We start from the raw sequence: 24,566 nt of genomic DNA, 5'->3' as shown, positions 1-24,566 counted from the left end.
GGCCTTCAGTACCTTAAGGCTTTAGAAACAGAACAGGGTTTAGCCTGAGGCAGCTAAATTCCTTAGGGATTTCAGAGCCCCGACTTACTAACATTTCTTTAGTTTTTCCACTGAACTGCTCTTCCTGTCCAGGACCTTTCATTTGCTCCTGCAACTCCACACAGTTAACCGTTGATCTGCCCTCTGCCCTCCTCATCAGCCTCTTTATTCTTCTCGCTCCTTCCTCTGCACTTTAGAACAGCAGCCCTGTCCTAAAAATAGCTCCTCCCCTTGATCCTGCCTGCTCTTTCATGTGTGATGCTATTCCTTTATCTCTTTCACTTCTAGGTGCCTTTGGAATATGAAAGAAAAAAAATCTCACTCCAGTAAATTTAATAATAAAATAGTTATAAATAACAGAAGTAGCAAATATTTATTGAGCACTTACTTTGTATCAGGGACTGAGCTAAATAACCAGCACACATGACATCAGAATAAACAAAGCTTCTGTTTTGCAAGGTATTTTTTGTCTCAAATAATGGAAATATAAACCATAATTGGTTTCATCACAGTCTACTCTCTAGGATGACAATAATCGACGTGTGACCTTATGAATGCTTTCAAGCAGCCCTTAACTGTGACAGTCACACTCTAGAACAAACTGTCTGGCTACATGATGCTTACTTACACTGTAACCAGAAATGGGAGACTAGATAATCATCTCTCCTGCCACTCTGGGAAGCCATGAGACAGCTTTCTGAGTTTTATTCTTATGCCTTCAAAACTCAAATTTTCACATCTCTCACCACAACCACATCTCCTCCTTGAAAATGCTGCCTAAATTCAAAGCTATTCAGCATGACAACCCAGTAGCCACAATACTGAGTTTGGAAGAGAAATGAATACAAAGTTGAGCTCTGAAAAATCTTTCACTTTACCCACAAAATTCTCAAATTTTACTTCCTGGGATGGAGACTTTTGATAACATCTTAATTATAAGGAAATTCCACTGGTACCGAAGATATAGATAACTCATGGAGTTTGTAATGCTATATATTCTGTGCAGCTCATCATTTTTTAAACGGCCAGTTTGCTGAATATATCATTTTGCTTCCTCTTCTTTTTTCCCTTTAACCAATCAGTCTTCCTTCCACATACTGCCATAACGATCTTTCTAATAAAAATCTTTGAATGGAATTAGTAAGCAAGCATATTATCATACTTATTGTGCCCACCAATATATCCCAAGACCAATAGATATTTAATAAATGTTTTTTTAAAAACTACTAAATTATTGAGGAAGAGCATATTAAAATAGACAGTTAATTGTTGCCCATAATTCTACAATTTTTGCTTTTGGCATTTTTTGGTTTTGCTTCTTTAATGGTTCTTTCAGTAATGACAGGAATGTGCTCAATTGAGGACTCTCTTTTTTTTTTCTTTCTTTTTTTATTTAGGTTACATTTGTGTACACTGTTATTTGTGTTTTGGAAGTACAGGATTTCTCCTTTCAGGTGTCATTACCACACCACACTCACCATTGAAAATATCCACAATTCACCAGTACAGTCCATTGTGCTCCCATCACACTTGTTTTTACCCTTCCCCTCCCCCCACCAAGGAAGCCTCAGTTTTATAATCAGCTTTCCTGGGTTTGTTGTTATTTTGGCTTTATCTGATCCTCGGCTTGGTTTCCCTGTATTCCACATATAAGTGACACCAACCAGTATTTGTCTTTCTCCTTCTGACTTATTTTGCTTAACATAATTCCCTCCAGCTCCGTCTATGTTGCTACAAACAGCAAGTCTATCTTTTTGATAGCAGAGTAGTATTCCAAGATGTATATATACCACATCTTCCTGATGCGCACATCTACATTTGGGCACTTAGGTTGTTTCCACAGCTTGGCTATTGTGCTAGTGCAACATTAAACACCTTTCCCTTCAAATTAAGTGTCTTTGTATTCTTTGGGTAGATGTTGCTGTGTGGAATTGCTGGGTCAAATAGAAGATCCATTTCTAATCTTTTGAGAAACCTTCTTATTATTTTCCATAGGGGCTGGACCAGCTGGCATTCCCACCAGCAGTGTAAGAGCATTCCCTTTACTTCACATCCTGGCCAACACTTGCTATTTTTGATCTCTTTGATATGGACTATTCTCACAGGTCTGTAGTGATCTCACATTGTGGTTTTGATTTGAATTTCACTGACAGTAAGTGATGATGAACATTTTAAAATTTGCCTTTTGGCCAGCTATATGAGGACTCTCATTCTTGACTTGAAAATCTGAAACTTAAGTTTTCCAAACAACCTTCATATTCATTACATTTCATTTCTAGGAATGAGCCCTAATAGCCTAAATATGGAGAGAAGAAAGTCTTACATAAAAAAGTCTCCAAAATTTGAAAATGTCTATAAAGTTCAGCAATAATTGTGAAGCAAAGTGAATTATATCAGTGAAAAATTTTACAGTATCAAAAATTATTACTAATTTTGATAATATAACAAGTTTAAAAAAGTAAGAAAACTTGGGCCTCCCCTGGTGGTGCAGCGGTTGAGCACTGGGCTGCGAAGCTGCCCGCAGGCTCTGCAGCACTGCTTCGATCCCTGGCCACAGGCAAGGGTCCCACATGATGCGCAGACCTTTCCTGCCATGCCTGCTGCTCCCCTCAGCAGTATATTTCGTCAGTCTGCCTGTTCTGTTCCCCGCTCTGAATCTGGTGAATTCTCTCACCCTCCCGTGCTTCTGACTGTACCCAGTGCTATATAAATAAATAAATAATACCTAAAAAAAAAAAAAAACAGTAAGAAAACTTGCACATTGTGATAAAGCCTATGTAAAATGCTAACAAGGAGCAGTAGAGGTGATTTCTGGCTCTTCAGGTGTGTTAATCTCTGTGGCCCAACTTCTTCATATTAATTATAATGTGATGATAATGATAACAACAATATAGCTGATTTCTTAGGCATCTTGCAGGTAGGTGAAAGAGTGCTGTGATCTAAAGAAGACAGGCACTCAATAGATAAGCTTAGCACATGACTATGAGTGCGATGGCACTAGAGTGTTCTGTCTTTATTTTGAAATCTTTAGTGATATGCTAGCAAATACATACATTGTGGTGGTGGTCTCTTCATCTTCTTCCCTGTATTTCTCTTGTGGGAAAATACCTGGATCTGGATAATTACAGCCCATCGTCTCTTGTTCTCTTGCACCTCATATTTTCTATAGCACTTCCCCTTTGAAACAATCTCTGAGCAATGCATTTTATGTTGCTTGAAGTTTGTCATTACCTTTTGTATACATAAAAACCCCCAGCTCCCCGAGCCTGGCTTACAAGAAAGGGGGCTTTAGGGTCCCTTATTTGTGGATCTTTCAGCACACAACCAAATGTATACCACAATTTAACTTAATGATTGGCAATCATGCGAAGAGAAGCATGTATATTGTCCAAAATAATCAGTGTTAGGTTTTTTTTCATTTGTTACCCATATTTTAATCCACAGTCACTCACATAAGTGTTAAAGAAACAAACCAATCCTAGACCAATTTTCCCTGCTTTGTATTTCACAGTCATTTAGTTTTATCACTCAACAGAGCATACAGATAGACTCATCTTTGTTCCCAAGATTAACTAATTTTGTATCTTTCCTGTACAGAAATCAATAATCAAGGTTAGTGGTGATTAAATCCTAGAATAATGAAAGTATCAGGTAGAAAGCCAGTCTGCCATATACAAGTTCTGAGAAGGAACCCTTTGGAAGGCAGGATTCCCTTCAAATTCAATTGGAAAGATGTTCCCAATCCAAAGATAAGTGGTCCTGCTAAGTTTTCTGTACCCACTATTTCCCTTGTGTAGATTCCTTGCAATCAAACACCTTTAACTGTGCCAACTTCTTTTGTATTTTTCACAGTTAGCTTATATTTGGTAATGCAAGTCTTACAGGAAAACAAAGGTTACTTTAACGTTGAGAGGTGGTTTTCAGACACGCCAGATTAAAGCTTATATGGATATACAAAATAATAAACTAATGCCATTGTCTGCTTCCCTTAAATTATTTTATTAGAAGGAACATATTAATTATAATGAAACCAAACTAGGACTCTCTGGGTTTCTAAAGAAAATTCCTTTGTAGCATCACGGCAGGATTTCCCACCATTTTTCTCTTTCTGATGAAATTAACTCCCCATGGTTGGTCAGCAGGATAATCTAATTTTAGCCAATCAGCTTGGGAGCTGCCGTTGACCTCACAAAGGGAGAGAAAGGTATCTGCAGTCATAGCAACCACCCGCTCAGCGCTGATCATCTCTGGACCCTTCCGCCTAATGACAGACACCGGCTTGCTTCTTAGATGATTAATCTTTTCCCCTGTGAACCTCCTTGAATACATTAGCCAAACAAGTCTGATAAATTTGTTTATCCCAAGACAATCATTAGAAAATTACCTGCAAAAGTAATTCTCACTAGAGCAGTTTGTGAATGAAAAGCCATATGGCAGATGAGAACAGAAATAAGCAATAAAATCTCTTGCTGTATGTCGCAACAAGTTAGGAAAGTTTTTCCCCTTTAAACTTTATCACTTCACACTAAATCACAAAAACACAGCAGCCTAAAGGCCATTTTATATGTGAATCTTTTATCCAGCCATTAGTTATTCCTCCAGCCAACACTGAGTACCTACTATGTGTCAGGCTCTAGGGATGTAGCACTTCATATGCGCGCTCTGCCATCCACAGCCTCACAGTCCAGTGGGAAGAGGCAGATGAGTAAATAGATAATTACAGCAAACATTAAAGACCATAATAGAGACAAAACAGAGAGCCCTGAGCATTGGAAAGAGATAGCTATTTTCCAGAATCAACAAGGAATGCCACAACAAAAACTTTCAGATTAAGCAAAAAAATGAATGAGCAGGACCTTTCCAAACCAACAGACTATCCAAGGCAAAGAGAAGAACATTGTAAAGATTAAGACTTGTGGACAGTGGTGATAGATTCTTGTGTAGAAAAAGTCTAAAGCAGCTAGATATTGGTCACATCTTCCAGGAACTAAGACTGGAATTGTGTATTGGGACTGGACTGAGAGCACTAGAGAGGAAGGCATGAGCACATCTTTAGGATTTCAAGAACACTAGACAACGGGGGTGGACAGGAAGGACTGATTTGGACAGTCTTTCTGAGATTGAATCCAGTTATCCAGTAACTGATATATCTTTGGTGACACTCCTCATCTGTGGACAGAATGGGAATACAATGGGCATGTGCTGCAGCCACACCGTTAGTATGGACCATTTCCAGATGTGGTTACTGGGTTGACTATTTCAATAGGTGGAAGGCAGAGTAGGGTCCCCAAATGGCTGAGATTTTTAAAATAATGGAATGTACAGCTATTTAAAAAGATGAAATCTTGCCATTTGGGACAAGATGGATGGAACTGGAGTGGTTATGCCAAATGAGAAAAGTTGGAAGAAAGACAAATCCTGGATGAGTTTATTCATGTGGAAGTTAGAGAAACAAAGGAACAGAAAAACTAAACCAAAACAAACCCTAGAAATCTGCCTGTAGAATTGAAGTTGCTAAATGGTCAGGGTGGGGAGAGGGGTGCCAGGGAAGGGGGGCTCGGCCAATGGAATATGGTGGAGGATTATAAGTGCTTTGGTGGTGGAAGAGGTGAAGTGTGTTGTAACATACTTCTGAAGAGGTGAGAACCTATACTCCTAAATTATATTCAAATATTGTATACCAGGTTACCGCAATAACAATGATACAATAAAAAGTTATAAAGTTAAAAGTATATAAACTAAAGTACAATGAGAGATTGTATTTAAAGAAACTGATGAGACAGCTGTGTGGTTGTGACTGTGGATGTTATCTAACATGATAGGCTTTTACAAACCAACACTAAACAAATACCAAAATCAGGGGCTGGACACCAGAAGTCTGAATGGGCAGAGGAGGCAGTATAAGTCTATATGTGGACTCTAGATCTTGTGGCATGATCAGACCCATGGCAGAAGTTCCAGACCAATACTCTGGTTCCATGAATGAGAGATTCCATGTTGCTGTGTGCATAATTGATTATCGTCTTCAAACTGGTTAAGGAACCCCAGCAGGAAATGCGCTCCCAAACAAAGTCCCTGGACCAGAGATTTCTACATCTACAGGTCTCTGTGGGGATTCCAGTCCTGGTCTCCAGGTCTCATGCCTTTCATTAAGTGTCACCATCAAAAATTCACTCCACAGGAACCTCAGAAAGAAGCTAATCATTAAGCTAAGGAGTCTAATTTTCCATATTTTCCAAGCTTTCAATAATGAGCATGTTACTAGTTGTGTATTATCAACATTTTTAAACAGAAATTACAAAACATATTCAAGCACTATGTCCCTGTAATAGCAAATACACAGCAAGTTGGACATATCTGCACAAGCCCAGTACCATAGCCGTGCCAGCTCCTCCATGGACCCTGAGTCACTTACTTTTCACAGGGACCTTTTAAGGGAGGGATTCTCTGAGTTTTCTAGTCAATGACTATCTTGAGCAGCCCTGGAAGACAAAGAAAAGCAGGTTATCTGGTGGAGGAAGCGTATGGAAAACTAGAAACAAGACAGTGTCATAGGTGCCATAAAAACAAGCTGTACAAAGTAACCCAGAACACAGAAGAGGCAGAAATCAGTACGTGAGCTAAAATCATTAGAGCAACAGCTCCCTTTGCTGAATGTCACATTCCATCCCTGAGACATGATGCACAGTACTTCATTTACACTAGATGACAACCTCAAGGGCTGCTCTTTCCCCTTAACATTTTATACACATAGAAGATACAGCTTAGAGGTTAGGAGTTTATCCAAGACACCCAAATCACTAAATGATTAGCACTAGGATTTGAACCCAGGTCTGTGTGATTGCAAAGTGAAAAGTTTGTGTGCTTGTCACTACATTGTAAAGTACAAAAATACACTCTATGCCCATTTCACAAGGTTGAGTTCTTCATGATTGGACAACCAGAAACAAATTCCCACATTCACACAGTGAAGGACACTTCCTTAAATTTGCTTCACTTATTTTCTAGTTTCCTTGTTTTCTTCATTCCCTTGTACATGCAGACAAAGTGACAATGTTATCCCGAGGATCAGGGCACAGAATGCTACTTTGCAAACGAACCTATCCAATTGCAAAAGACAAAAGCCATGTGTTTAATATTTTTCTTTTGATCTCTCCAGAGACTGAAGATTTGCTAGGAACACTATTTTATTCCCTCTCTCTGTCTCTCTTTTTTTATTTTTTTTTTAAAGATTTTTTTTTTAATAGAGGCATGTTTTTCTTTATTTATTTGTTTGCTTGTTTGTTTGTTTTGTTTATACATGCACTGGGTACAGTCAGAAGCGCAGGAGGGTGAGAGAATTCACCAGAGCCAGAGCGGGGAGCAGAGCAGGCAGAAGGACCGAAGTACACTGCTGAGGGGAGCAGCGGGTGGCAGGAGAGGTCTGCGCACCATGTGGGACCCTCCACTGGTGGCCGGGGAGCAGCCGGGGATTGAACCGGCGCTGCAGAGGCCGCGGGCAGATTCGCAACCCAGCGCTCAACCGCTGCGCCACCGGGGAGGCCCCTGTCTCTCTTTTTTTAATATTACAAGTCCATCCTCTCCTTTTTACAAAAGTGCTTTCCACCAATAATAGGTCCTCTTTTCCTTTTCCTCTCTGAACCCACGTGATTAGCACCGTGACCTTAGTCCTACCTCTGTAAAGGTAATGAAAGTATTTAAAACTTAAGGAGACAGAGACTATAAGGTCCTGCATGAGGATGGGAGGCCTCATAGTTTAACCCAAAACTGTCACAAATTCTGTGGAATACAAAGTCAAAAAAAAACTCTGAAGCTCCCGTACAAATCCTTTCCATTCCCTTTCTTATATTAACCACAGGGACAATCTATCTAAGAGAATGCCTGAGTATCTTCCTGGCAGACAGTGGATGTGTGCCCCCTTTCTCTTATTCATCCAAAAGTGTCCTTGGGGAAAATCACAAAACTCCTGGAATCACGGGATCCCCATGGAAATGGAGATATTCCAGGGAAGCAGAGCCAGAAGACTGAGATTTAGGTTCCAACACAGACTCCATCTGGATTAAACAAAGGATCTGACAGTGGTTATGTGTACCTGGACAGAGTTCTTATCTCCTGAGACTTGAATATTGGCTAAGAGCCTCTGCAAACATATTGAGGTCCAGATAGGAAGACCATTTCCAGCAGTGAACCAGAAAAAGAAACAGAGGCCAGAGAGAAATTCAGACAGACTACACTAGTATCTCTAGAGCAATCTCCTGTCTGATGTTCTCTCAGTCTTCAAGAATTTTTCAAAATCAATTTGCATATTAGTGACAGAATTAGTTCACATCCCTGTTCAAGAATCTATGACAGCTCCCTATGGATTTCTATTACTATAGATATCAGACATCCTAGTTTGCTAGATGAACCTGATTTATGCATGGTATCCTTGTGTAATTACTAATGGCATCTTCTAACATCCTCAATAGTGTTCCAATTTGGATAATTAATTATGCAGTCACTGTATCTTCTACCTACATCAAACTCAAATGGTCCAATTTCCTACCCTTTTATACACTCAGTAGTTTTCAAATTGGTTTGTGTTTAGGATGACCCACTTAAGAAATTAAATTGGATCCACCATTATCATTTGGTTTCAACTTCAAACTATCTGGTTTCCACTTCAACACTAAAAGTAGAGTTATTTGCTGCTTTGCTATAAATCACGGTTCTTAAACATTCCCATTAAGTAACACGTTTAACAAAATTTATGTTAGTGAATCTTACATGTTCCAGTAAGCAAACTAATTTTTGAGCTGATTGTCAAGTTCAAAACAGATGTGTTGGAATTCTCACTTTCAAGTTACAAGCTGTAGGGTCATGAGCAAATAATGTGTAGTCTCTCTTGGCCCCAGTGTCCTCATCAGTAAATATAGGATAATCAAAGGACCTAACTCGCATGGTTAGTTTTCAGCTTTAGATAAGGAGATGAGGGAAAAATCCTTAACACATATGGGCTGGTTAATGGTGACCATCACATCCCTTTCCAATAGCCCTTCAACACAGTGCTGACAGTTACATGATGCAATATTTTCACTAGTAATAATGATATATTGTACCCTGATCACAATTTGCAGGCATATCTGAGGAATGTTTTCATCTGAGGTAGGGTTTGATTTATTAGAGGAATGCCCTCAGAGGAGAGAGCATACAAGAAGGGAGAAGCTAGGCAAGACTGTGATCTCAACTTCAAACCAGCTTCAGTCTGATCCCATGGAGAAGTTGCAGAGCACAAAGCCTATCACAAAGTCTCACAAGGTGAGACCCAACCTGGACTATGGTGCTGGTTTTTTACCTCGCAGATAATGGCTGTTGACCAAGATTTGGATGGCATACCCTCCCAGATAATGAATGCAACTGCAGGTTGTGTATACCAGCCCATGAAATGGATGGTGTGGACACCAACATTTTTCATTAACTGTGATACCTACTGTGGGACCTGTGCATGGGCCACTATGTCCTGAGAACCTCATGAAAGATTTGACAAACTTTAATGTGTGTGACTGAAAGTCACCTAATTTATCTAAACCTCAATTCCCTTGTCTGTAAAATGAGTTGGTGACAATTAATATAGTAGGTTATTCTCAGGGTTTGGAAATAACATATTCCTAATTCTAACAGTAAGTAGGATGAAATTGCACATTTTTCCTCACATCAGTCAGATCTCTCCATGATTATACATAGTATCTACATTCTCCCACTTACATGTCTTTGCTCAGGGTATCTTTTCTCTCAACACTACCTCCAAGAAAGTAGTACCTGAGCTGTTTGCACAACACACACACACACCCTTCCCTAAAACTGCACCCACTCCCAAATGACTTCTCCTGTATCTTCTGTTTAAACTTCCCACTTCCAGATTCTTCTTACCACTTCCTTCAGTATCACTCACTTCCTCAAACTCACGCTGTTTTCTTGCCCTTCTATGAGATTCCTTATCACTTAAGTTCCATGTAGATTAACATTTGACTTCCAATTGTTTCATATTTGCTTGGTCTCTTCCAATCGGGTTTTAAATTTCTGCTCCTGGGATTTCAATCCCACTCCTGAACTTAGACACAAAGGCGTGGCACCTAGTGGGGACTTAATCAGTCCCTTTTGGTCCAATTAAAAGTGATTTATTGATCAAAAGGATGATGAAATACCAGTGATGTCTCTTTCCATTCTTAGGATTCTCAAAGCTAGCAAAATCCTTCCTTGTGATCCAGAAGTGCTTGGCTGACTACCTGGATGAACAGTGCATGTTAAATGAATGATAATGGTTTCCCTTGTAATTTAACTCACAGATGAATCTTAGGTGAGATTTTTCTATTGGGCTCTAACAGTTTCTGAAAATTGGTGCCCTAGGAGGTGTAAAGTGGAATGCCCAACACAGTTCTGATTATCAACTACAGCCTATGCATGCATTATAATAACGGCAGGGCTAGGCTGCTCTCAGCATTCTGAAATCATCTATTAAATCAAACCTTAAGTATTTAACAAGCACGGGTGTGTCCTAATTTATGCAGTTTCTATGGAACACTGATTCAAATTGAAATTTGGGTGAAAAGGGGGCCAAATTATATTGAAAATTCCCTTGGAACATTCTCTAACATGTTCATGGGAATTTTTCCTCTAAATAATTATCCATTCATTTACTTAGTTTTAGACCTTTTAGTCTTTTCAAGTCAGAACATACCTCTATTTTCTCTCAGACTTTTAGAGTAATTAAAAAGCTACCATAACTCAATACTACTTTTGGAAATTTCCCCTCCAATGTTAGTTTGCTTGTTTATTTTACATCCCACCCATTTTTCTATCATAATTTCCATTTGACATATAAGGAAATGAAAATTCAGAGATGAAATTCCTAAGACTACACAGTATACTGTTTGCTAGTGCTGCCTTCACAAAGTATCATGGGCCAGGCGGCATAAAGAGCAGAAGTTTCTTTTCTCAGTTCTGGAGCCTAGAAGTCTGAGAGCAACATGCCAACAGGGTTGGTTTCTTCTGAAGCTTCTCCTTGGCTTTAGATGGCATCTTCCCTTGTCAACACGCGGCTTTTTCTTTCTGCCTGTGTATATGTCAGTCTCTTCTACTAAGGAGTTGGTTCATATTGGATTAGGGTCCACATTAATGAGTTCATTTAACTTCAATTATCTCTTTAAAGACCCTCTCCAAAAATAGTCCATTGTGAGGTAATGTCAGGACTATCACCTTGGAGTCCATAACACATAGCTAGTGAGTGAAGAGCACTCCCCCAAAATCTAATTCAAGACTTTGTTCTAGTTCCTTTCTGTCTTTGTTTATCCCAAGTTATGTGTTGTTTGTGGAATATTTAAAAAATGAGGAATCAAATAAATATAAAGTTTCATTTACATTCCTATGCTCCTTTTAAGGCATTTCTGTTATAATGTAATATATATGTATATAACTGAAAAAAGTCTTGCCTTCTGCAAAATTCCACATGAAAAATAAGTTTATGCAGAAAATAAGCTAGACGACTACTCAAGATCTGTAACACCTACCTTATAATAGAGCACTGACAAAGACATTTAATAGTCCTTAAAACATTCTTAGCAATTAACTCTTTATGGGCACTAGCACTGACTGTTAAATCAATCTTCATCATTTTCAGATTTAAATACCAGAGTTTTCAGATTTAAATCCTATTCTTTGACATTAATAATCATTTATGTAGCCATTCTTCCAAGGCTCCTAGAAAATTTGAGCTCCTAGAATAAATCCTTGGGTAGTCATATCTCTCTCTTTAGACATTCCCCTAATATTTTGAATAACTTTGTCAGGATTCTAGAACAAAATTTTGTGTCTGTCTCAAACCACTTTGAAAACAAAAGCTAGTTTTGCCTCACAGGTTTATAAATGTTTGAGAAATATGTAACATATCTATACATTGATTTATATAAAAACTGAATTATTTTGAAGTACTTATAAGATCTCATTAATAACCAAATTTGGAACTTATTTTTAAATATTTTCATGCTACTAACATATTGCTTTACTTATGAGGTATTTATAATTTATCTATGAAATACCTCATTCTTTGTGATGGCAGTTAATTTAGTAAATCTAAGAATATTAGCTATCATATTTATGTAAATATAGAATATCAATTAAAAATTTTGTCTTGTTTTAACAGAAATTATACTGGTAAAATAGTACATTAGTAGTTTTAGTCACATTTTCAGTTCAACAAATGTTTCAAACTCTTTAAGAGTTTGAGAGTTTGGCAAAAGCCAAGACATATTTTGTCAATATATCTAGCCTTAATTTTAAGACCATGTAAACTCTAAGGATGATTTAATTGTCTGCTTTTTATTAATTTATCCTGAACTCATAAAAATATAACAGTGGAAGAAATACTTAATGTCCCCAGAATTTAAATTTTTAAGTTACTTTATTGGAATTACAGTAAATAGAGATCAGCTCCTAAACATTTAAAATTAACTTTAAAATGTATAATTCTGTAAATGAAGACTTAATTAGAATTATTGATTTAGAGACAGTCAAGTTAGGAGCTTATATATAAATAATGGGTCCTGCTAATCTTTACTGTAGAAGGCTGAAGTAGTATTTGCTAAGTGCATGTCTATAAACAAAAGCAACCAACCCACGCCTGGCTTCTGGCCACATCTTCCCATAATAACATGGATGTCATAATGCAGAAAGATTAGGCTGAGGCACACTGGGCTTCAGGAATACAGCCCAACCAATCATCGTGTTAAGTGGTAGAAATAAGTGCACTGGGAAGTAAAGCTGACTTGGCATGGTAGATATACTGCCTGTGTGTTCTTGCTGTTCTACATGCTGCTTGGCCCATATTAGCCTTTATAAATATTCATTAAATAAAGGCACTGGTAGATGAACGAACCAATGAATTTATGGCCCTCTCATTGGTAGGGTTGAGAATGCCAACACACTTTTTGTTAAAGTTGGGAGTGTTTCTGGACCTACGCAAGACCTACTGAGCTTTCAAAAGATGGGTATCATGGTTGTTGGCAAGAAGTAACAAGTGTCCATAAGAAGGAAGATAACTAGTGATATGCTGGTGAATGTTTAAGAAACAGCTTGCCAGGAAAAAAAAAAAAAGCCCTGATTTGCAACACTAGGCAATTTTCATAGCAAATACCCATGTTTGGGCCAAAATGACATACTGAATATGGAACTGGGAATAAATTCACACAGCTAGATCTCCGTGAGACAGTATGAATAGCCTCAGTGCGCCAGTGAGCTACTCAGGACATCAGCATGTGTTTATGATTTTATTCAAATAAAGAGATTAAGTATTTTTATGTCCAACTATATAGAAATGAAGTCATCTAAATTGACATGATAGGTGAATATTTATTGATAAATAAAGAGATTAAGTATTTTTATGTCCAACTATATAGAAATGAAGTCATCTAAATTGACATGATAGGTGAATATTTATTGACATTGAAAGATATTCCATATTAATATCTATTGATGGGGAAGTCGAAACAGTAATATAGCACAGCACTTTACTAAAAATATGACAACACTATCAAATCCAGAATAATTCAGAGTGAAACTAGAGTATTAAAGAAAAATATCAAAAGCAATCAGGAGAAATAGATAAATCTATAAAGAACTATATGGACTTATCAATAGCAAAAGAAACCAGAAAATCATTGAATATAGTCAAAATGTCTAAAGAAAAGAGCTGTCAATCTACTACACTGTCATTCAAAACTGTAAGACAAAGAATTTGAAAGATCATAATAAGCAGAGCTTATCACTGAAAGAAATGTTAAAGGAAACATATATGCTACATATGTTGTACGTAGTAGAATTGTGATTTCCAGTTAAGTCTCCGTAGCATCAGAACTTTTCACATTCCTGTAAGGGTCTCTAAGCCATATTTTTATATAACTTGGGTAGAGTCTCTTCTTGAAATAAGTGACAAGGCAAAATACAATTCAATGTTCTAAAGGAAAATTTACAAATACATCAAGAAAGATAGTCACTGGTCATAGAATGTTACTACTGAAAAGTCTGGAATGATCTTCTTTAAGAAGTCTTTTGAAAGTCACAGATTACTTGGAGAATCTGAATAGAGTTATAGACCCAGGGAAGAAATAATTTCAATAAACAGAATTATGCCTACTATTTATGGGGACATACATATAGTTCCCCAAAGGGAATCCTTGAGCCACACTAACAGCCATAAGAGACCCAAGCTTACAAACTTTCAATAGCAAGATGAAATTGTAGCTAGAAAACAAAGATGTTAAGTAAGCCCCAAGGCTGCCTAGCCAGCTTGTGGCAGAAGAAAGACACAAAGATAGGGCCTGCCTCCCTTTACACCTCATGTAGGATTCTGCCCACCAATGCTCATTATATGTTTCCCCACACCGTCAGTGGCATTTCCTGGAAGAGTATTTAAATAAATGGAGGGGCCTGACGAAATACCAGGTAACAACTTCTTCTATTCCTTCTAATTTAACAGCTATTAAAAAAAAAAAAAAGTCTCCTTTGATTTCAGAAACTGCATTGCATTTCTTTCTTATCCTTCTTAAAATTAAATTTTCTAAGCTGGACTGCCACATGCAAAAGAATGAAACTGGGCCACTTCTTCATACCATACAGAAAAAATTAATTCAAAATGGATTAAAGACTTGGATGTAAGACCTAAAACCATAAAATACATAGAAGAAAACAGGCAAAACACCCCACAACTTTTGGCTTCAGGGATGTCTTTGGAGACTTGACTCCAAAGGCAAGGAAAACAAAAGTAAAAATAAACAAATCAGACTGCATCAATCTAAAAAGCTTTTATACAGTAAAAGAAACATTCCTTGAAATTAAAAGAAATCCTACAGAATGGGAGGAAATATTTGCATGTCATATAGCTAACAAGGGGCTAATATCCAAGACCTGCAAAGAACTCATATAACTCAACAAGAGAATGCATAACCCAATGAAAAAAAAAATGGCAGAAGAGCTAAAATAGAGATGTGAGAATGGCCCAAAGTGGGAAAAAATAAAAAAGCGAGTATTGGCAAGGACGTAGAGAAAAAGGAACCCTCAGACACTGCTGTTGTTAGGAATGTAAACTGGTCCAGCTCCTACAGAAAACAGTGTGGAGTTTCCATATACAATATGAATCAGCAATTTCGTCCCTTGGTATTTATCCAAGGAATATAAAAACATTAATTTGAAGAAAAATATGCATTCCCACATTCACTGTTGCCCTGTTTATAATAGCCAAGTTATGGAAATAACTTAAGTGCCCAATGACAAATGAGTAAATAAAGTAGATGTGGTATAGAGACAATGGAATACTACTCAGCTGTAAAAGAAGATGAACCTTTCCATTTTCAACAAAATGGATGGAACTGGAAGGGATTATGACAAAAGAAATAAGTCAGAAGGAGAAAGACAAATTCCAGATGAGTTTATTCAAATGTGGAATATGAAGAAACAAAACAAAGGAACAAACAAAATTAAACCAAGTCCTACAAATATGACTGCAGCATTGAGACTATTATAGGCAAAGGATGGGGCAGAACAGGAGGAGGGGACCCAATGGACTATGGTGGAGTGTCAGGGGTTCTTTGGTGGGTGGATGCTGTCTGGTAAAGTACATTTGAAAAAGAGTGATAGATACTGGCCTAACTTATGTAGTGTTTTAAACTGTTACCTCAGTAAAAAAAAATACAGAAAAAACATCAATTCAAACCTTAAAATCGTTTTTCTACTACTTTTATCATTGAGCAATGCAATTGATAAAAATGAACCAAACTTTTGAGGTATGCAAGAAAATAATTTTATGTTCCCAACTATTATGATTTACTCTATGGAATATATTAAAAATTGAGGACTAAGTTAGTATTTATTTTTCTCATAAATATGAAAGATGGCTTATGAACTCTGACATCTTGTCCTGAAATCCCATTCCATTGTCCATTGTCATCTTGTTCTGAAACCCCATTCCTGAAATCCATTCCATTGTCCATTGTCATCTTGTTCTGAAACCCCATTCCTGAAATCCATTCCAGTGTCAAAAAGACACTGCATTAGGAAATTCTATGACTGATTGCTCCCAAAGATAAATTCAAATTCTATTACTGCTACTCCCAACTGAATTTCTGAATTTTTCATATTAGATGAGTGCATCTGAAACCTAAGAGGATGGTTCAAATAATTTGCTTGATAGGATGTGTGCAAACAATAAAAAGTTAACTCTTCCCCACCAGATTGTAACTCCTATGAGAAAAGGTCCATTGATTTGTTCACATATGTCCCTTGTGCGTATTAGTACGAAGTCTGAAAAAATACTTATTGAACCAATAAATTAATGTACAAATTTTTCTGATGTACTTACATTGTTCTATAAAACATTTAGGCTCTATCACCTGGAAGACTTTCATTTCTTTAAAAGGCAAGCCATATGTAAGTGCAAAGAGAGAAAAGGGATTGGTCAAGAAACATCGAAATATGGTCCAATTATTGAATTCAATATGTAGTAAATGTCTACTTAGCAAAATTACCTGCCAGAACAAAATAAGAGTTCTTAGGATCACCTCAGCCAGTATCTATTAAATCAAGCTCTGACAAGACCAGGAATAGAATGAGGAAAAAGCCAGGAATTCAAAGCAAGTCTGACTCACGGGAATTCATGCCCATCAACAACCTCAATTTCCTTCCTTGCCCAACATTAACCCTTCCACCTCTTACCCTTCACCAACTCCTGCTTCTCTCCACTCTCATTATCTTTCTTGGTAATGAATGAGTTATACCTTTCTCATGTCACACCTTTCTTGGTTTCGGTGTCTGAATTTCTCCTTTCACTCCACCTAGGACATTTTGATCCCCAATATGTATATTTGGTTCCCTTCCCCTTTGCATGGGGTGGGGGGGTGTTGTCCTTAGGCGTGAGAAATTCTAGAAGTTCTTATCTCAGTGTTCCATCTACGTCTACAAGCCAACAGCAAGTCTTGATTGATTTTAAGACTATGCAGCAGCAGTTTTCTCATATTGTCTCTTTGACAAAGTCACCAACTACATGTGAACATGCCCACACTGACAACATGAACACATATGTAGGCAAACATACTAACACACATACATATGCAAAAGCACACATTTTATATAACCAGGTAATGGGAGCCAACAAACAATTTCTCTGCTATAAAAAAGTTCAAAAGTTTTAAATGATCATTTCTCTCATGGCACATCATTGTGATCATTATTGTTCATATTGGTAGCCCTAAAAAAAAGTGCAAAATGTTAATGTGCTTTATGCTATAGCAAAGATAAGACACTTCTGAATTTTTAAGTTTTAGTGGTCAATTGAATCAGGTGATAGTTGACAACACGTGCCTGAGGGTGTTTATCTGGCTAACTCCATCTAGGCATTGACTTGGTGATTAAGTGACCATTAGTTCTTAGGATTGGGATTTCTCTTATCAATGATATTTAAATTGGGTCTTTAACCCAAGTCTAAAATGGAGTTGGTTAGAAAAATGTAAATAAGCCTTATAAAATCAACTTAAAATTCTCTTGTCTATGTATCTATTTTCTATGCAACAATTTTTGATTTATTGTACAGAAATGTGAGAACTGCCTGGCACACACCAAGTGCTATGTAGATGTTCACTATTATAACATAGGAAGAACTGTGGGCAAAACTTACAGGGCTCTTTGGATAATGTGGCTTTTGCCAAAGTCTGAGTTTTCTCCTCTTGTTGTCTGCCCCTGTATCATCAACATTATCTTCTTTCCATGTGACTTGATTGGCTCGAATTCTACCTTCTGTATCCACACTGAAATGCTAACTGGGAAATCAAAAAAGAACACAGCACTCTAGGCAAACACTCAATGTTCAATCCATACAATGTTAAGTTTTTAACCTTAACCACAAGAATTTATTCACTGGTTTTCTTTTCACTTCTATCATGCTTAAGTATAATTCTACAGCCAACATGAACTTATTTGACACCTTTGCAGCAGCAGCCTTTCCCAAACTTTTCAGGAACTCTTGCTCAGGACACCTTTGCAAGTTTGTAACAAACCTTTCAGCTGACATTGGAAGATGCTAAGTATAGAGGATGGGAAAGAGGATCTTCCTGTGAAAAGGGCTATTCCCATTTCTCTTACTCCTACATGACAATTCAAAGTTGTATCATTTGGGGCCTCCCTGGTGGCACAAGGGGTTAAGCACCAGCACGATTTCAATCCCCTGCCAGCCAAGGGAGCAACCCACATGGAGCTGCAGACCTCTCCTGTCTCGCCCACTATTCCCCTCAGCAGTGTGTTTCAGTCAGTCTGTCTGTTCTGTTCCCCACTCTGTCTCTGGTGAATCCTTTCACCCCCCGCATCTCTGGCCTGCACCCCAGCTCTTGTATGCATAAATAAATAAATCTTTAAAAAAAAAACAACAAAGTTAAATCATTTGCTATCAGCAAGTGGGGAGAAAATACCATTTTAATGGACACATGTGCGCTACAACTTGAACTATCCAGTATTTTGTTAATTTATCTTTGCATCTTAATATAAGAAGGATCCCAGTAAATGTTTATTTTATAAATGAATGAAAGGAAAATAGATTTCATTCATCAATTAATGTTGTATCATTCCAGTATAAACAGAAGTTTATTGGATGCATCACAATTGCTTTCTGTTACTTTGTGGAGAAACAAGCATCATAAGATATGCACCACTTGAAGCATATGTCTTGATATGTCCCTGACAGCATCAGTTATGGAACTAAATTGGTTCAGAGATGACAGTCATGCTGGACTCCATTCCAGCATGATTTCATCCTACTGTTAAAATTGTTTTATTCACACCCAAATCAAAGAGAAACAGCAAGTGTTACAACCTCTCAGGATAAATGGAGACCTCACTTGTGAGACTTCACCATCGTTTCATTAAATACTCCCTAGAGAAAAACTGTCCAAAATAGTTATTTCCTTCCTTTTTGAAACTAAAATAGGAGAAATCTTACTTTTGAAATTAATAAAAATCAAAGCAAATTTTCATTGGAAAGGAAATGCATTAGAATATGCAGCAAATGTGGTCTTATAGACTACTCTAGCCAGAAAAGTTGCAGTAGAGATGTCTGAGGATGATTTCAGTTGTGTCTTACTTTGTTCAAATACACTAATCCCCCTTTATCTGTGATTTTGCATTCTGTGTTTTCAAGCACCCAAGATGAACTATAGTCTGAAAATAGACATTTGATAAAATATTTTGAGAAAAAGACCACATTCAGATGACTTTTATCACAACATATTGTTATAATTATTCTACTTTGTTATTAGTTACTGCTTTTACTATGCCTAATTTGTAAGTTAAACTTTTTCATAGGTATGAAAGTATGTAATGATGAAGAAAAAAATAACAGAGTGTTTGGTACTATCCGGGGTTTCAGTCATCATCTGGGGGTCTTGGAACTTAAGTCATTGTATAAGGCGGGGGGCTACTATATGAGTTTGTTATAATTTCTTTGAAACTTAAAAAGAAGACAGCAGATTAACTGATGAAAAGGAACATGTTCTACCTTGTGTGAAATAAGCACTGCCTCTAAGGAGAATGGTGACGTCTGGTTTTTTAACTAGAAATTCAGACCTTGGAAACCATTCAGTCAGAGGTTATAGACCAAGAAACCTCAGGCAGAGTTTGACCCAGTTCAACACATGTATCTGAGATGTCAATATTTAGAAGCCAGAATTTAGAAAAGAATTTTCCATTAAAAAAATCTAGATTTCTAGTTTCTAACAGAAATTAGGTTCTATGCAGAGGATCCCAGAAACCAGTTTTTTGAATGGGAGACTGAAACCAGTGGCACCTAGGCATCCCTGGGAATCCTCGGTGGTACATGTATCCTTTGAGCTGCTGTGGAAATAACTAGGCTGAGTCCAACTTATCATTCTTGCCAATTCTGAGATTTGGACAAGGAACAGACTAAAATCCTGCAAAAGGATAAATTCTGTCATTTTAAATTTGTCCTTGTTTATGTATTCTACAACTGGTAAGAGCTATGACAAATATTTAACACCAGAAACAGCTCCTTGCTGCTTAACTGACCACTTTCCAATATGCACTTGTATTTGAACAATATTTAAATTGAAAGGGGGCTACTGTTTGTTAAAGTTTGCTTTGCCAGCAAACATCAACACGTTGTACAGGTGTTCCCCATTATCCCAAAGTAGACTAGTCCTATAAAACCTTTAAGAAGCCACAAAGATGTAAAAAGATAATTACCATAAGTATAAATGGAAATAATTTTAGCATTCCCAGACCCCAAAAAGTAATCTGCTAAATTATACCAAATAACACATAAAGCCTAAAATAAGATTAACTTACAGTAAAAGCAGAAACAATAGAATACACAACCTATCTCAAGTAGTTCCTGCTGAGGAGCGTGGTGGTGCCTCTCTCGCTGTTCTGGGTACATGCTGCTTCTCAATGGTGGCTGAAAAACTAATACTGAAGGTATTTTCATTTTTCATTAAAGATTTCTTCCAGTTAGTGAAGAGAAGTACTAATGTAGGTCTACTGTTAATGCAAAGTGGAGTAACTCCATTCTGAAAAATGGGGGACACCTGTAAGTTCTTATGAGAGGAGGGATAACTTATGTCTGGTCTTCTTCAACCATCACCCGACACCATCACTGCCCTGCAGGTTAATGAATACTTGAGAGAAGGGAGGTGGGCTGAGTTTCTGAAGGGAAAAGTCCAAGCCGGAGCAAAACCACTTGCTTCCTTCACTGTCACATCTAAGTAAATGTCATGTCACAACATTGTTTAAGCACATTCAAGGAAAGCCGAAGTATTGAGGTTATTCTTAAAGCATTCGAATTACACTACACAAAATAGGTTTCAGAGCTCAAGCAAGTTGCCTCAGTAACTGTCTCTATTCACTCCAAAGTCTGCATCACATCAACAATTTAGAAAGGAAATATTTCAACAGTAAGGAACTAAATGTTTCTTCATCTTCATTGATTTTCCTTATTTATTTAGAGGTTAAAATCACTGATACTTTCCATTAGAAGAAAAGCAACTTTCAGTAAACAAATACTTGTAAGGACCAAAACCATTTTAAAGTAAAACTGAAATTGCTCTCCAGTAGTTCATAAAGGCAGAAACAAAAATTCATAAATACTTAGAATATGAAACAAATACATTTCGTGAAACAAATGCACAGAATCAAATATTTTTCCAAAGCAATAAAATATAATTGTCCTAGGGAGTTTGGAAAATATCCTCCAAAGTTCTGATTGGTAAGTTTTACAAGAGAAAGACTGCATTTTGAGGTAGTAAATCGCCTACTGACATATTCTCCACAAAGCTTCAGTGTTTAATACCAAGCTGCTGGGATACGAGTACAAAGACATCAATTATCCCAAAATAGATTGGGGCAGAGTCCAGTTCACTTGTTAGTCCTTTAAGCTATGTCCACAGGGGACAGAGAGAAATAGAGATTTGGCAATCAGCTGGTTAATTTGATCACTGCAGACAACTGTGCTGTATAATTTAGGTCGGAAACATACTCTGACCTGGTGTTCCTAATTTGAAACATTCATCAAATTAATCAAATAATAGCTAATTCTAGATTTCACTATACCCTGTAAACAGAGTCCCAGTAGCAATGATCAAGTTTCCACTTACAATTATAAGCAAAATACAACTTTATATTATCTAGGCATCTGTACCTTTTAAATCAGTCCCAATTTTCACATGGACCTTCCAAACCATTTTCATTCTCCCCAAGCTATCAGGCTACTTTCCATGTTTTACCCCTTCCTGACAAGGTAATCTTGACTTTTTTGTATATGAAGAAAGCAAAGGTCATCGATATGAAATTCCTTCAGTTCCCCTCTTCCCACATTCCACACCTTGTGATCATACCCTCCTTCACTCCCATCCCAGCAAAAGAATTTTCTTTCACTGTTTACAAAACTACCATCTAGTACCTTCTCCACATCTCAGACTAAGGCTATGAGATGTGGGACAAAGGGGTTGGGAACAAAGGAGGGAGGAGACTGAATAGTAAATGTTAAATGTATGTGGGTACTCTGGAGTGGTGGGGTGTGGTGATGTGCATCTGAGGAGGCATGAACCTATTTCCCTGAATCATATACAGGGATGTAAACCAATGTTACCTCAACAATAATCAAAAAAATATTTATACTTAGGGACTTAGTTCTATCTTCTTTATCTCCATTCTTTCCCTTTGTAATGGTTGGCAAATTTAGCATATAAATAAATGAACCCTCTCTCAGGTAAAAAAAGTCACCTTTGTACTCCATTATTAAGAATTTAAATTAGGGCCTCCCCGGTGGCGCAGAGGTTGAGCACTGGGCTGCGTAGCTGCCCACAGCCTCTGCAGCACTGGTTCCATCCCCGGCCACCGGCAAGGGTCCCACGTGGCCTCTCCTGCCCCGTGTGCTGCTCCCCTCAGCAGTGTACTTCATCAGTCTGCCTGTTCTGCTCCCCACTCTGTCTCTCACCCTCAGGTGAATTCTCTCACCCTTGGGCACTTCTGACTGTACCCAGTGCTTGTATAAATAAATAATTTTTTTTAAAAAAGTTAAAAAAAAGAATTTAAATTAGTATTAGTAAGACCTTTCTGGAAAGCAATCTGACAAATCAGAGTATCTTCAAAAGGTTCAGATCTTTTGAACTCATAAATTTCTCCTCTAGGAACCAATTCCCTGAAATAATACAAAATATGGACTAAGATTAACTTCAAGGTAGTTGTGGCAGTGCTATTTATGGGGGAAAATGAAAAACTAAATATTTGACATCATTCACGAAGAGTCAGTTTTCTGAAGAGGATTTTTTTGGCCATTTTTCTTTTTATTTACTTTTTTATTTTAAATGTGGTACTTTTTGTACATCATTATTAATTTTGGGATAATGTATGATCTCTCCCCTCAGGTGTGATCACCAAAGTTTCTCCCACCACCAAAGCACCCATAGTCTACCACCATGGTCCTTTGTACTCTCCCCACCTCCTCCCACGGTTTCTACCCCTCCCCCATCCCTCTTGGATGTCTCATATCAATGGTCAGTTTTCAAGGTTTTTAATATTGGGCAAAATAGCAAGTGGAAACATTATGCAAATAAAGCTGAAAGCTTGTTAACAAGGTCTAGCAGGCAAGTTTGATGCCTGTATACTAAGAAGTCAAGTCTCTCTGCCAAAGACACTACTCAAACATGACAGATGATGTGTCTGCTTCACTGCTCCATCTCACAGGAGCTAACATAGTGCCTGGGGCAGACGAATAAATCTTCATTAAATGAATGAATGAAAAGTTTTATCTCTGTCTAAATTATATAACTCCATGTGAAGAAACACTTAGGAAAGAGTGAGGGAGGAAAGCTTACTAGATCCGCCAAGTCAGCCCTAATAATTAATTCAGAGACAGATGCTGAAGCCAATCCTCTGTATGTGCAAAAGCAGAGCCTATAGGGACTCAGTAAAAAGTCATGGATAGGTCTGGAAGGGAGTAATAAAAAATGGCAGCAGCATGTAGACTAAAGTGGTAGGAATATGGATGATTTTGACTTTTTAATACTATCCATTTTCTAAAATGCACATGTTCTCTGCCTACAATTTGAAAGAATGCCTTGACTCTACACACCTATGTCATATGTACCGTTTCTCTTTACAAACATGCTCTCCATCCCTGGCCTGTACTTTCTCAGCCTTAGAGTCACCTCATGACCATCACACAGTACTAAAATCACCATTGCCTTTAGCACCAAAGTGCTAAGAGTTGTTAAATGTAATGAGTGCTTCTCTGGCATCCCCTTGCAGGACATTTTGATGGAAGTTGGCTCTGCTGACCCCTCCATAGTCTGCTTGAAACTCTGCCCTTTGGCTGCCAAGACAACACTGCACTCTCTCTGTCTTTTACTTGGCAATACTTCCTCCTCTTCCACATACTAAATGGTAGTCACTGGGAATTTTCTTGATTCCTCTTCTCACTACAGATGATCTTTAGGTGATTTCACCACACCCTGACCTCAGTCACTGTGTGAAGAGAAATCTCTGAACATTTTTCTCCAGAAGTTCCCACCAAATCCTATATATAAACACTGACTATATGCCACACAAAAACCTCAAATGCCAGGTCTGTAAAAGAAAACCTGCTCTACTCTTGACAGACCTGATCTCTACTCATCACATCTAACCAAAAATCTGAGATCCTTGGAGGTTCATTTCAGTCTCCCTCGTGGCTTTAATACATATAAATAGTTCCCATCGCTGTCAAATATTTACCAATTGAACTTTCTCCCAAATATTTCCTGTTCATTCATTCATTTCTGCATTCATTATGTTCCTATAATTAAAAAAAAATTAAATACATTTCTGCCCTCAAGTACCTACCATAAGAGAATAGACAAATTAATCATGATGACAAGTTCAATGATATAGGCACATATAGAATGCTAAGGGAATAAAGAATAACAGGGCAAGTCAAGAAGAACCTTTGGATAATGATTCCTGAA

The 24,566-nt window shown here is 37.6% G+C and overlaps 1 long non-coding RNA gene across 2 annotated transcripts in view; it reads right to left on the bottom strand.

Moving 5' to 3' along the window:
• The window catches only part of LOC119257324 (uncharacterized), a 33,236-nt gene extending 16,146 nt beyond the window's left edge, over positions 1-17,090 (bottom strand). Inside the window, exons 1-2 of one of the 2 annotated variants that reach the window (XR_005128004.2) lie at positions 16,842-17,090; positions 6,455-6,521 (exon numbers count right to left, since the gene is read on the bottom strand). This is a non-coding gene — a long non-coding RNA (uncharacterized LOC119257324). Of the gene's footprint in view, positions 1-6,454; positions 6,522-9,970; positions 9,986-16,841 lie in introns of those variants that run through there. The other variant, XR_008553818.1, reaches the window with a different exon arrangement.
• Between the last annotated feature and the right edge of the window lie 7,476 nt (positions 17,091-24,566).

The sequence above is a fragment of the Talpa occidentalis genome, unplaced genomic scaffold (assembly GCF_014898055.3).
Source record: "Talpa occidentalis isolate TD23 unplaced genomic scaffold, MPIMG_talOcc4v2.1 talOcc4.4, whole genome shotgun sequence".
NCBI classification, from domain to species: domain Eukaryota; kingdom Metazoa; phylum Chordata; class Mammalia; order Eulipotyphla; family Talpidae; genus Talpa; species Talpa occidentalis.
Note: the sequence above shows the minus strand (reverse complement) of the source record. Positions and strands in the feature narration are given on the sequence as shown.